This window comes from Micromys minutus (assembly GCF_963924665.1).
Source record: "Micromys minutus genome assembly, chromosome: 1".
NCBI classification, from domain to species: domain Eukaryota; kingdom Metazoa; phylum Chordata; class Mammalia; order Rodentia; family Muridae; genus Micromys; species Micromys minutus.
Genome location: NC_137969.1, coordinates 42,756,969 through 42,772,121, shown reverse-complemented (window position 1 = coordinate 42,772,121; position 15,153 = coordinate 42,756,969).

Sequence of the window (15,153 nt, the reverse complement as noted above, 5' to 3'; positions counted from 1 at the left end):
CCTGGAGCTTTGGATTTAATTTACTGAGAGCAGCAGCCTTAGCTTTGGGCGTGGGCATGGGAAAGCATCGGCATGGTTCTGAGGACTTTTTGGAGCAAAAAGCTTATGTTGCTGTGGTATTCATCCTGCCCCTACTTTAATAACTTTAGAGAGCACTGATACTAGTGACAGAAAGCGCAATTGGTCCCCTTCAGGGTTCAGGGACAGTAATGTTACAAGATCGGCAATCATAAAGGAAGGTGATGTTTTTCATTGTTGACAAAGGATGAGACCAGCAACAGGATGGTTCCAAGTGACCGAAGATTCATGAGCAGTAGGGGTCTGCCTTTTCAGGTACAAACAATCCAGTGTAGTAGGTACCAATGCTGAGAGCCCTTTGTCAAGACATGGGGTCTTCCTCTGCTTGGGAGAGCAGAGCTCCCCAGGGTAACTGCTGTGATGGTCAATGCTAGGTCTGAAGGGGTCTCCTCCTAGCATGAGGCAGCAGAGAAACAGCCCCTGGGTCTGGAATGTTCAGTCTCAGCCACAGTTGGCTTTCTGCTTCTCCACAGAAGCCACTTGAGAGCAGTGTGGCTTTGCCTGTGAGGAAGGCCGCACAGGGAGCCTTCCCGGAACCCATGGCACAGCCGGGGAACCTGGAGTACCCTGTGATGACAAGTGAAATATTTCACAGAATATAAATCTTTCATCTTGCAAATGTTCCTTTGGTGAGAAATCAGACACTGGGTAAGGAGTGGGCAGAGTCCTTCCCGGTGAATGAAGGGAAAGGGAAGCTTCCTGCCTTTGTTCTGTGACTTGATAGTGCCAAGCTGTGCTTAAGAAGATTTTTCTGCTTGATATGGGTTCATTGGCCACAACAGACCCCCCCTCCCAGCTCACCAACACTATGCATGTATGGGGATGGAGTGGAGAGAGAGAGAGAGAGAGAGAGAGAGAGAGAGAGAGAGAGAGAGAGAGAGAGAGAGAGAGAGAGAGAGCTTTTAGCTCACTGACTCTATAAAGTGGAAGAGGGGGAGAAGTTGACACACACACACACACACACACACACACACAGAGAGAGAGAGAGAGGCAGAGAGAGAACCAGAGAGAGACAGAGAGAGACAGACAGAGGCAGGCCATAAGATCTTCTGTTAAAGGTTAAACAGGAGCACATGAGTTGTGTCTTTTCAGTCTTGCTCTCACAAGCAGCTAAATAGACTCATAGCCTGCCATTAGTTCTGAGTCTTTGAATTAGGTTCTTAACTCTTTATGCGGCTTGCCTCCCAGAAGACCCCATCTAAAGTATCGCTTTATAAAGTTATACAAGATATCTGTGAGAAGTTCTTAGGACATTTCTTGGCTCTCTGGTTTGTAAAGTCTTTGGGGTCATTAGAAAGGGAAGAAAAAAGGGAAGAGGAACTATGGGGTGGGAGTGTGGGGATGATGGGGCAGAGATGCAGGAAAGAGAGAGATGACCAGAAGAATCTCCCCAAACTGTCCTGGTGAGAGGGAGCTGACTTGAAGCATGGACGATCTCAGCAGAGAAGGTTCTAGGTTCCTGTGCTCATGGTCACCTAGGACCCAGCACACAGCCTACCAGTCACTCTTACTCTTTTTCTCACTGAGGAGCAGACATCTGACTAATGAAGATCAAAAGTCAGTTGGTACCAGGCCAACAAGGAAGTGCTTCACCTCCAATGAATGTTCAGGGGCTCCACACAGTGAAAGGGGAGCTGGGCCTGGGCATGTGCAAATGATCTATTATCTATGACAGAGAAAGGCCTTCAGGTGAACAGCCCCATTATGGTTGGAGCCGCCACTATGCTCACTGCTTGGTGGGCAGGACCTCGGCCAACTCTGTCCTTTAGCATGGAGTCCTTTTAAAGGCCCATATCAAACATGCAAGATACCATGCAAAAGGCATTAGGTGTACTTCTTTGTTCAACCCTCCCAACAATATGAAGGAGGTGGTGTTGAGTCTCAGCTGTAGAGTTGAGAGTGCTTTGCTCAGAAAGTTTAGGGTATGTGTGAAGTCCCTCCTGGATGGCAGGGAGGGATTTGGGATGGTGATGGTCTCTCCCTCCCCCCTTGAGAGTATTTACCATTCCTGTGGTCATATACGAAAGGTTTTAAAGCCGTTTGGAGTTTTCTACTAAGGATGGCTATCAGTGAGAATAAAATCCTTAGCTTTAATTGTGCCAATCATCCAACTGTGGGACCTGAAGGCTCCTCAACAAGGTGCGGGAGAGATGAAAAACTCTTTCACCGTTTCACTTGCTTTACACACTGATGCTGCATTTCCCTGTGGAATTTCCACCCATAGTTTTGTAGTTGCTTTTCCATTTCTGTGAGGGGATGCCATGACCAAGGCAACTTAGAAAAGAAGGCATTTATTTGGGGGGCTTGCTTACTGTTTCAGAGAGTGAACCCATGATTATCATGGTGGGGAACAGGCAGTAGGCAGGGCATGGGCACAATAAAGAGCTTACATCTCATTGTACTAGTAGGAGGGTAGGGGGGGTGAGGGTGGGAGTGGGGAAAGGGAGGGATTGAGGGAGGGAGAGAAAGCAAGAGGGAGGAAGGTAGGGAGAGGGAGTACAAGACTGGGACTGGTATAGACTTTTGAAACCTCAAAGCCACCTCTATAGACACATCTTCTACAGCAAGGTCAAACCTCCTTATTCTCCTCCAAATATTCAGTTTTATAAACTAAGGGGGCTGTTCTCATCCAAACCACCACACATGGCTTTGGATCAACCGCCTCTTGAAAGAAAGGAAATTAATAGTTCCTAGCTGGTAACAGCACCTGCAAACTGAGAAACAATTGAGGATAAACTGTACTGTTAAGCTGAAAGAACATCCTCACCCTTCATTTACCTTGAGAACTATGGCAACATTACCTGACACCTTATAACAAGATCTTAAGTGCTGGTACCTCTGAATAATCAGGCTCAATGGCAGAGCACCTTGGAAGGTTAATGTCTTAGGGATTACAATGGCTGTGATGACCGGATCATGATCAAAGTAACTTGTGTAAGAAATGGTTTGCTGCCTAACACTTCTACAGCATCCACTGTTCATCATGGAAGGAAATCAAAACAGAAACTCAAGCAGAGCAGTAGCTTATGCAGAGGCTACAGAGGAGTGCTGCTTTCTGACTTGCTCAGCCTTCTTTGTTATAGAACCCAGGGTCATCAGTCCAGGGATGGTGCTACCCACAACAGGCTGCACCCTCCCTCAATAATCACCAATTAAGAAGATGTCATACAGGCCTGCCTGCAGCCTGATCTTTTTATTTTTTCTTACAAATTTATTTTTAAAAAGGGATACATATACAGATTTTTAAAGGCATTTTGGCATAACACTATATAAATATTTTTGTCAGTACTTAATTCTTTTGGAGGTTTGATAGCATGCATTGAAATCCCACTAGTTACTATAAGCATAAAGTACATGTAGGACAGAATGTAACATGGAAACAGATTCCTTGGTGAGTATGGATTAAGCATAATGATCAGTGAATACTAAAAATTGCCACAAGGCTTATCTTAGCTCTTGGATTATTAATGATTTAAAGTCCAGGTGTACAATACTCTGAGAGGGTGCTATACATTTATATTTTTTTCTAAGAAGGACTGAGGCTTTCACTTTTTGGCCTTTGTTTTTCTTGAGCTTCATATAGCTACCTGCAGCCTGATCTTACGGAGGTGTTTTTTTTTCATTTTAGGTTTCCTCTTCCCCAGGGACTCTAGCTTATGTCGAGTTGACACAAAACTAGCCAGCACAGTTAGTCAAGGCTTGTCCTAAGGGATTTGTAAACAAATATCTATTTATCCTAGATAGGTCACTAATGACAGACCAAAGTCTTGTATGGTGAGCCAATGAGTTTAACTGTGGTTATTTACAGAAGCAGAAGAATGGGCAACTCACAAGCAACCACACCACTGAAGAATATGCCTCTAGCCCTTGCAACTGTTGGAAGGGCATGGCAGGGTCTGTTGTGTCTGGTGAGCTGCCTTTCAGGCTCTCCCAATGGTCTCCATCTTGTGCAGGTCTTGGATGAGTTACCATAGATACTGAGAGTTCAGCCTTGTCATATGCCAACAAGACAACATTCCACAACATTCTATTGCGTCATCTGGGCTTTAATGTTCTTTCTGCTTCCCCCTCTTAGTTATAGCCTGGAACATAGAGAGGGTGATATAGATGTCCTGTTTAGGGCTGAGCATTTAGTAGACATGTGTCCTCATAACTTTTGTAAGTTACAAGCCTCTGTTGTCATTATATCCACTATAAGAAAAGCAAACCCCATTAAGGCTCCGGCTCCAGCCGCAGTAATCTATGGGTACAAACACAACTATTCAGAAAGCAGTTTGACAATACACGTGTCAATTTTACAAAACCATAACCACCATATCTGGTTGCTGAGAGGACAGAGACTAGGCAAAGAATTTCCACATCCAGTACCTCTCTCTCAGGAGGGATGCATGCACAGGTTGCTCACAGAGCAGACTGGGGTAACTGTCCAACCTTGGATTTAGCTTAGTCTTCACACTGTTTTATTATATATGCCTTCCAGGAACTACTGTTTTAGCTTTAAATTTTGTCAAAGCTCAGGAACTGAGTTTGGCTCTTGGTCAATTTCTTCCCTAAGAACTCCATTTTGACATACATTTTGGCACATTTGCTTTCCAGTGATCTAGTCAGGTCTCTTTTGTCTGTTTTTTCTATTTTTTTTTTTGTCACCTCTTAATTGTACTAGAACTTTATGAATGGGATTTACATTCCAGTCTGAATTACTTCAATCTTCCAGAGCTTATTCTGCTTTGTGAAGATCACATGCCGTCATGGAACTCAGAGACATCACTGAAGTTTCTTACCAACCACTCTTAAAGTCTTTGCTGAATCACTATTTCAATTGCCCTGTGTGCTGGGCCTTGAGTCCTTCTTTCCTCTCGACTACCAATTTTCTAAGCAATGCCTGTCATTTCTCTATTGTCTTCCAATGCCTCATATTCACGGGGGATTGAGCCTTTGGCAATCAAAGGTGGCTAGTGACTCACATGTGCTAGTCCACCAGAGACTAACTTCCTTTTAACTAACTTAGGTTAAGGCTATTGGTCTTTGTCTCAAGGAAGTATATGCTGTCATGTTACTCATCCCTTCTGCTTCCATGGCTGATTACATCTTTCCCTCACAGCCTCATGAGTCAGGCTATGAGACACTTTTCTTCCTTGTTAAGAAGTCTTTGGGACTTACTGAATATCAAAACTTTCTATATGGGTCTATTAGTAAGGCCACATCTCCATGCTGCATCATGGATTTTCTCTTCTTGGATGTTAAGTGTCAGTTCTGGAAGTCACTTCTGTCATTTCTATCTTATCTCCCTCTTTATTGTCCAATTCTTCCCCTAGATGTTAACCTTTCAGATTCCATGAGGAATATTTAACACAGATCCTCTTTGTACTCTCTTTTCCTCATGGACCACCAGCCCTGCAGCTGTAAGAAGTGTCATGCCAACACCTTGATCTCAGCCCCTCTTCCTGGCAATAAAGGACAGCATTGTGTGTCATTTTCTCCTTTAATTTCTCTATTACTGGTTCAGGTTCTTATTGGAATTTCACCTCATTGAGGGTTGGGGAAGCATTGGTGTGGAAAGCCTGAACGTTTGGTGTCAGAAGCATGAGCAAACATAGACTGTGGTAAGAAGGCTAGACGCAGACCCAGGCTGTCTGAACAAAGCATGTTCCTGACAATGGTGTATTGATCCTCCATAACTCTTTCCTTTTTGGGGAAACAGTATTATGATCTTCTGAATAGAGGGGTGATAGATTTATGGATCCTAAAGGAAAATTTAACTAGAGCCTAATTATTAAAAGATCCAGTGGCCATTAGATTTCAGAATCTTGTAAAAGAACATAGGTTGGTCTAGGGCATCCAGTGCTTTCATATTGTCAGCTATTCTAGATGAGTACATCTGTCTTTTACATTCAGAAAATACAATACTTTCAATATTGTGTTTTGTTAAATATAAAATTACTTGTATAGTAAAATCATTCACTCACACCAATATTAGTTTAGAGTGAATTCCTTAACAACAGTGACTATTGGCATACCTATTGACATCCAGAAATATGTTGCGGATTCAATAATCACTCAGGGTAAATCAACAGATTTTAATTCATTTTTTCTATTACATAAACATGTGTTCTGTGTGGAACTGATAAAGCAACTCAGCAAAAGAAAAGGGTAAAACAGCCATAACCACCCTACCCTGTAATAACTACATGAAAATATGAGCTATAGAATTTTACTTCTAAAAAGTTGAGACTCAACAATTTTATACCTAGCCAAGTTGTCTTTCATGTGTGAAGGTTAAAAAAATATGTTCTTTGTAGGAAAAAAGTTCTGATAGGCAATTCTGGTTGGGAAGGTTTCACTCATCTATTTCTATTGAAGAAAGCAATAGAAGATAAATTTTAAGTAAAAAAAGTACATACACTATACTAAATGATCAGAATAGGAAAGCAAGAGCATAAAAACAATGAGAGCAATGCCTTAAGTTATCAGTATGCACCTATTTATGTCTACATAATAATAAATATTAGTGATTATATGTAAGTGCTTTTTTGATAAAATATTCTTAGAAGATGTGCAAAAATAATCACATGTTGATTTATATGTGAATGTCTAGATATTGTGTTAATGTCCTAGAAAGAAGCTATAAAGCAGTGTGAGGAGGACTGAGGGGTCTAGGGTGCAGGTCAAGGAATCTAACTTGGATAATAGTACTGTCTTGTACCTGGGGCTTACCAGAAGGTAAGTTAGGGTTACTATAATGATTTTTTAGCAATGCTATTCCTTAACTTAAAAAACCTCCAGGGTAGCTTAAACAATCATACAATTTGTGAGTTTTGCTTTTGAGCTTTGTTCCATCTGAGCATAGTGAAGAGGGGACACATTTTTTTCCCTGTCTACGTATGAGTGATGTCCAACTGATTCTAGAGATTAAAGAATTTATTAGGCTGTGGAGATGTCCCAGTGGATAGACATGGTTGCCGTGAAAGCCTGATAACCTAACTCTGATTCTGGGAACCCAGAGTAACTCTTGAACATTGTCTTCTGAATTCTTCATGTGTGCTACAGTGCATATGTGAGTGTATGCACACACACACACACACACACACACACACACACCCCACTTTTCCTTAAAAATCATTTTTCTTTAAAAATTATGGTCATTACACTGAAGCTACAATGACAGCTGTTGACATATCTCTGTGTAAGAAGATATTATACAAATTGGAATTTACTAAAGGACACTGTCTTATAATGTTGGCTGAGTTTGTACCCAGCAGATCCTGGTTGTAGCTTTCACAAAATACAGAGGCACAGTTGAGCTGCAGCAGGCAGCCCATTTTAGAAATGTTGGCCTGTCTAATCTCCTGATTGTGCTGAAGAGTAGGGTGAGCCAGGAGGTTACGAAGGTAACTGGTCAAAAGTCCTACATGAACAGGCCATGCACAGACAGCCTAAACAACGCTTCAACACAGAAGTTAGCCGGCCTACGAGCCAAGGCTGTCAAGCCTCATTACCTTACAGATGATCCCGTTAGGTGTCCACAGAGAGTGGGAAATACTTTAGGGGATGGCTTAGGCTCCGTGAGTGAGATGACACAGATTTAGTTGTTGCCATTCCAGGTGGTGGTCCTACGTTCATCTACAAAATGTGGATAGTCATAGCAATCACAAAACCGGTGATAGGCAAGGACTTTCCACCAAATGTGCTATACCCCTTAGTGGATTATACATGCAGAAATCCCAGGGGTAAGGGAAGAAATGGGGCTTGCCTCGGCAAGTCCTGTGTGGGTGGAGCAATTCTCTGGGAAGTTTCTCTTCTTTCTTGTTATGTTGCCAACTCAACAATGGGCTTCCAGGGTTATCAAGGTGAAGGGCTAGAGGTGAGTTCAAGACAGTCATGGCCCAAAAAAATTACAAATAATTCTGCCAATTTTCTATACTGGGAAGTGTAGACTCGCTTGAGTAATCAGGGAGAAACCATTATAACACAAAGAAAGTTAGTGTATGAGTTGACTAGATTTTGTCAACTTGATAAAAGTAGAGTCACTGAGATGAGAAATCCTTACTTGGGGAATTGCCTCCATTAGACTGTTCTTTGGAGGTGTTTGTCGGTGCGTTTTCTTGATTATTGATTGATATGGGAGGGTCCAGATCATTGGGGGAGTTGTAATTTCTGGCTTAGTGTCTTAGGGTTTCCATTGCTGTGAAGAGACAACATGACCAATGTAACTTTAATAAAGGACAACATTTAAGTGGGGCTGGTTCACACCTTCAGAGGTTCAGTCCATTATCATCAAGGTGGAAACATGATAGCATCAAGGCAGGCATTATGCAGAAGGAACTGAGAGTTCTGTATCCTTTTCTGAAAAATAGGCAGAAGAAGACTGGATTCTAGGAAGCTAGAATGAGAGTCTTAAAGCCCATGCCCACAGTGACACACTTCCCCTAACTAGGCCACACCTCAAATATTACCACTCCCTGGTCTAAGCATATTCAAACCACCACACCTAGGTTCTATGACAAGGATAGCTGAGCAAATCGGTCTGGGGGGGCAAGCCAGTAAATAGCATGTCTTCATGCTTTCACATCAGTTCTGGCCTTCAGTTTTGTCCCTCCAATTCCTACCGTGACTCTCTTCTATGGTGGACCATGATTATGAAAAGCCCTCAGAACAGTACCAAGTGAGCAGATAGTATTGGGAAAAGCCTTTATCTATGACCACCCTTTTTTCAAGATTCCACTTAAATATACCTGGAACTTCTCAGCTTGCTTTTTTTTTCTGGATTCTTCTGGTACTCAGTAGCAATATTTATCATGCTTTATCATAACTATTAATTTACCCGTTCTTCTTTCCCATTAGACTATGCTTACTCAACAGTAACATATCTCTCACTGTTTAGTCCTTGTCAGTGTCTGATAAACAAAACAGATGAACCAATGTCATCTGAGTTGCTGGGCAGAGCCCTTGAAGTACAAATGGCTGGAATCCACCAAAATATAGGTTTGCACATAGCAAAGCTGTGTTTCCCGGTTCTCCATGGATATAGAGGGGGCAGAGGAAGTTGTGTAAGGGGTAGGTTCCCCGTGTAGACATGGCCACAAATTTACTGTGCATCTTCCATAAGCTTCTTCTCTTCTTGCCCTGTACTGCCTTAGGATAGAAAGGGCCTGGATTCCCAAGTCACCCACTCGAACAGAGTCCTGGCTTTTAAAATTGTATTGGCTGTCTTAGATATGGGCCAGTTAGCTCCAGCAGGTTTTGTCCTTATGTGGCTAATGAAACAAGGGTCTGAGCAAGGTAAGCATGTTCTTTAGGCTTTATAACATGATGTAGCTGCCTGTTGGCCGTGGCTGCTGAGCCCATTTGGCTGCCAGGCCCAGGATAGACGATTGCACTGGCCTCTCTGAAGATCAGGGTGGTATGGAGCTGCTGAGAGCCAAAGGAGAGTTGGTTATACTGTTGAGGCTGAAAAGGGAGAAGGAACCTGTGGCAGCTCAGCCAGGTGAGCCTCAGCTTGGTTGCTACCTTGTCTTTCTGTGCCTCTGGGGATAGTCTAAAAGTGTGACCCCTTCTTCTAGTGGGGTAACTCAGGGAATGCTTATGCTTCTTTTGCTTCCCAAGGCATCACCCCAAGAAATAAGTACAGTTCTTTTTCTGCATTCTGATTTATTCATAGTTAACGGGCAGCCGGATGAATGGAACTGCTCAGAATACATAGCCATTTATTTCCTCTTTTAACTAGTTTAATTTTTACAGCCCTAGTGGGAAAAAAAGCCTTTATTCAGCATTATTTTTAGGAAAGTTTATTCTAGGTCTCAATTTTCTTTTAATTTTTTTTTAGTGAGTTTTCTAGAAAAATCACTTTAGTCCGCTAAAGATTCATTCATTTAATGGCTTTTCCTTGCACACAGCTAATGCTTAAACATTTGATCAGATATTCTCAGTATCTGCACAAGATTCAGCCAGAGAGATGCCTAATGGAGAAATTCTCTTTCATAGGCAAAGCCTCTCTCATCTGGGCTAACTGTAATGGGGAACCAGTTTCAGTTAGTGACATCGAATGGCAGGATGTTTCTCAAGGAGGTGAGTTGCTGTGTGGTTTCAAGTTATTCAGACTAAGTTAAGGCACACATAGAACAACAGCTCTTAGCTTGTTCCCCGAGTCCCGCTTCCTGGGGGTTGGCATCTACAGCCATCTATCCATTTATACCCAAAGTTGCATCCGTGTCTATTCTGTGGAGTCCTCTTGCTTTCTTGAAAACCCTTTGTCTTCAGCTCCTTTGAACACCATTCATATCTTTGTTAACGGTGAAGAACCATCATGAAACCCTCTATTTGTACAAGTTCAGAATTTGAAGCTTTATTGTGATAGAGTGGTGATTCATTTATTTATATAAAAATAAAGTGGCAATTCATTTGTAGCCAGACATGTCTTGACTTCCTACTTATTCCTGTTTTCCTAGCTACAATAAAGTAATTTTAAAATTATTTTTAACTGGATTATAGTTGTTTTGCTTTTGGAAAGAAAAACTGGCCTGTCTGAAGGGGGCCAGTCCTGTTCTTGGGAAGGTCCAGCAACCACTGAAGGGTGAACTGTGATTTCAGCCCCAGACACTGCTGTTCTGTGTTCAGAGCAGAGCTGGGTTGCAGCTCAGATGCCGAGTTTCTCTGAAGTGAACTTTACGGTGTGAAGAATGTGTTTTGCTGACTGTGAGGGGAAGCCAGCAGCGATCAGGTGGAAACAGTGTGTTTCTCCAGGTTTTGTTCTCCTCATTTTCTTCTTATAGAGGGCTTCTTCTCACATGCATGCCGTAAGATGCCCACAGTGGGACAGCATCCTCAAGAACTTTAGGTGGGCTTACAGAGCATGAGATAGTTTATGGGTAGAACAACAACATAGTCTATTCTCTAGAGCTAGACACATCTAAGGGCAAAAGGGAGGGTTTCAGTCATGCCCTGAAATAGGCAAAACTGGAGCAGCTTACCCTGACTCTGTGGCAGGCACATGAATACTGTTCCCCTCACTGAGCTATCTCGTCTGGCCTCAGTGGGAAAGGATGTGCTAGTCCTACAGGGACTTGAGATTCCAGAGTGGGTTGGTATCCTAGGAGGGACCTCCCCTCTCTCAGAGGTGAAAAAAGAGGGTTTGAGGGAGGGGCCCTGTGAGGGAGGACTGGAAGGACCGGGATATAAAATGAACAAATACATAAATTAATAGGAAAAACAAAAAAGGAATTGGGCTCAACAAGCCATGGAGATGAAGCTGGTAAACAGTGTCCCCCATGGTCTCTGAATTGGCTCCTACCTCAAGGTTTCTGCCCTACTTGAGTTTCTCTCCTTCCTTCCGTTCAGTGATGAACTGTGCAGTATGCTATAGTTTGGGTCTTCAATGTCCCTCCAATGGCTTCGTTCCCAGGAAGACTCTATGGGCCCTAGGAGCAGGTATGTGGGTCACTGAGGGAGTATCCTGAAAGGCCGTGTGGAAATTTGTCATTCTGCCTTTACTTTACTACAGGGTGGAGTTTGCTCTGTCACTCCAGGCTGCTCTTCCTTGCCACAGGCCTCAAAGAAGTGAAGTCAATGAATTATAGACTCGCATTTCTAAAATGGTGGGCCCAGACCCATCCTTTCTCTTCACAATTATATGCATGTGTATGTATACATGTATATGTTGGTACATGTATATGTATGTGCATGTGTACTGAGGCTAGAGGTCCACATAGGGTCTTCTTCAGTCATTTTATTTTCTGAGACAGGGTTTCGCTTTGAAGCTGAAACCTATTGATTCAGCAAGGCTAGTCAGGCAATGAGCTCTGGGGTTCCTCCTGTCTCTGCCTTCCTATTGCTAGGCTTCTGGGTACAGGTCCCTTACCCAGTTTTTTTTTTTTTTTTTTTATGTGGGTGCTAGGTATCTGAAGTGAGGCCCTCATGCTTGCATAACACACATGTGACTGACTGAGTCATTTTTTTTTTACACTGTAGGCATTTGAAAGTAACAGCAGGCTCACAAAACAAGGATGATGTCAGGAGACTGCATGGACCCCCAGAGAGGGCAAAACCAGGAAATGCAATTGATCCTGAGTCTAAAATGACGGTAAAGAAAATTTTCTGCTGGTCAGAGAGATCCTGACTTTTATCATTAGATCACTCAAACTAAAGTTGCATTTAACGCTTCTCAGATTTGCTAACAAATAGTGAACATGTTAGTTCAGGCTCAAACACTGTTGAGAATCTGCCATCTTTTGTTAAGGCTATGGTAGCATATAATATCTGGTCCGAGGGGCTCTTAGAGTCTGGGAGGGGTACAGATTTCTGTCATCTTTCATCTGTCCAGATGTTAATGATGATTAAAGGTTTTAATAAGAGAGACGAATTTTGAGCATTGATTTCAAGTGTCTGCAGGTATAGGATGATTGACTAAGATAAGTAAAGAAACTCCACTCCAAAGGCAGACTAGGTGAATTTACAGTTTCCATAGGATTCTGACAATCCCTTCGAAACAATTTGAGGGCTCTTGGAAGGCAATGTTCCACTACCGTCTTAGTCAGGGTTTCTATTTCTGCTCGAAATTTCATGACCAAGAAGCAAGTTGAGGAGGAAAGGGTTTATTCAGCTTACACTTCCACATTACTGTTTATTGCCAAAGAAAGTCTGGATTGGAACCCAAGCAGGTCAGGAAGCAGGAGCTGATTGATGCATAGGTCATGGAAGGATGTTGCTTACTGGCTTGCTTCCTCTGGCTTGCTCAGCTTGCTTTCTTATAGAACCCAGGTCTACCAGCCCAGGGATGGCACCACCCACAATAGGCTGGCCCCTCCCCCCTTGAGCACTAGTTGAGAAGGTGCCTTACAGCTGGATCTCATGGAGGCATTTCCTCAACTGAGGCTTCTTTCTCCGTGACAACTCCAGCTTGTGTCAAGTTGACAGAAAACTAGCCCGTACACCTAAAGCTGCTTTTGAGGAGAGGCTTACCAAAGGCTTTAGGATTTGTGTGCCAAAAAGCTGTGGCTGTTGACATCATATTGAGAGAGAAAAGAAACTGGGAAGCCCTACCTATCTATGGACGTTTTGGTACTTTACAGATCACTTCTGAACACTCTAGTTCAAACTTTATGCTGATTCTGTGGTGCTAGCAGGAGAGCTCTTACAAGAGTCCTATACTGTGTGTCCCATGACTTGCCTACCAGAAGACCAGAGACAGAGCTTATTAGGTTAATGGTTCGACTGTAAGTTACTCAGTGGACCTGTGGGACTTCAGGGAACTCTGTCCCTTCTGGGGTCCCCTGAGGTATCCAGATACATTGGGTTCAGGAGCCAGACTTGATATATTCTTCCACGTGTACTGACTGTGCTGTCAAATGATCTTTAGTCATGTTCAGGCTGATGAGAAGGTTGCTTCCAGCAACCGGGGGTGATATGAATTCTTTCTGCCTTCTAACCCCTTTACCTTCAACCCTCCCAAGTCTTTCCAGTTTGCAAAACACACTTTATAGCTTCTTCAGGGAGCTGTGTGGGGGCTGGGTGCTACCGCCACCCTGCATGGGCTCATGTCTCAGCTTTGAAGGCACAGTTTAACCTCTGATTCCTCCCCCCTCCTCTGATCCTCTCTCTCCCCATCCCCTTTTTGATTTAGAGACATGAATGAACCTGTTTCAGGACTTGTTGCTGGCTGGAAAGTCTCTTGGGAAGTGGAAACAGACGGTTCTTTCTCTGTTGAGCTGCTTTTAAGAACCTCTCTCTTTGGAGATTGCATGCAAGCCTCTGGGCTGAAGACCAAGTGTTACTTCCTCAGATCCCTTGGAAAAGGATGCTCACTTTCAGTCCTTGGATCCTAGCTCTTTAGACTTTATCTAATCCTATCAACATCAAGTCCACACCCTCTCTCACCTAAATGGAGACAAGGTTGCATCCTGGTGTGTTATGGGATAAAAGGTAGTGCCATGTTACTGGTCTTAGAAAATTCTTTACATTTGTAGCTGGAACACCCACTGTCTCAAAGCAGTCACAAACTCCTCCTTCCCCTCTGACTGCCTTGGCAGAACTCAGTGGAGAGCTACCGAGTGCAGATTTCCAGGCCCTGTTTGGTGCTGATCTACTCGTGGATGAAACAGATGAATACACTGTGCCAGCCAAGCAGGAGCAGTGGGTATCACAGTCTTTCTCAGATCTCTGCTTTGCCTGAGAACCTCTCTTCTAGTTTCTTTGCTAAACATGCATCAAATGCTGTTTGGGAGAAAGGGGCACACAGTAGAAAGGAAAGGGCACACAGATACACATGCACAGAGATGCATGCACCAGATTACCACAGCAGGGGGCAGGGTTAAAAAAAAACCTCTCGGTCAATGCTGTGAATGGACGTTTCCTCAACCAATAGATTGAGCATCATCTCATGCGGACACATATTCTTAGCTACCTCCTGAGAATTCCGCTTCTGAGGGTCACCCAACCCATGGATCCACTGTCCTTTGCTTTCAAACTGGGCTGCCTCTTTCTGTTTTGAGACTATAGATTGCAGCTTTAAGGCAGGACGAACAAGAACTAAAGAGCTCAGTTTACCCACAACCCAACCGTCGCTGTCTGCCCTGCCTGACTTCTGTCTTCTCACGTTTATTTCCATGTGACATCGATATTTATCAATAGCAACTTAAAAAGCACAAGCAAAATTCTATTATATTGTTTTAACGTTTTCCTTTTTGCTCACTTGGTGGTAGGTATTTTTTTCATGGAAGTAAAAATACTTCTGTCACATTAATTTTTTTTTTTTTAAAAAAAAGAACATAGTCTTTGTAAGGATCTTTCAATGATCCCCAAAGCACAAGTCTTTCTAAATCGTTAGAATTTCTAAGCTACTTGGAGAAGAATATACTTGTACATACATCTTGTGCATCTCTGAGATAATTTCATCAAAATTAATTAAGTAGGTTCTTTTCTTTACGATGTATACTTCAGATGTAATTTGCTGAACATTTGTGTCAGAGATCAGTGTAGGAGATGAAGACTTCCCATTTAATAAGGACTATTAATCACACGGTTCCTTTTTCATTCTATAATCAAAAAGTACACACAGGCAGGACAAGTTGTGCTCAAGTATTT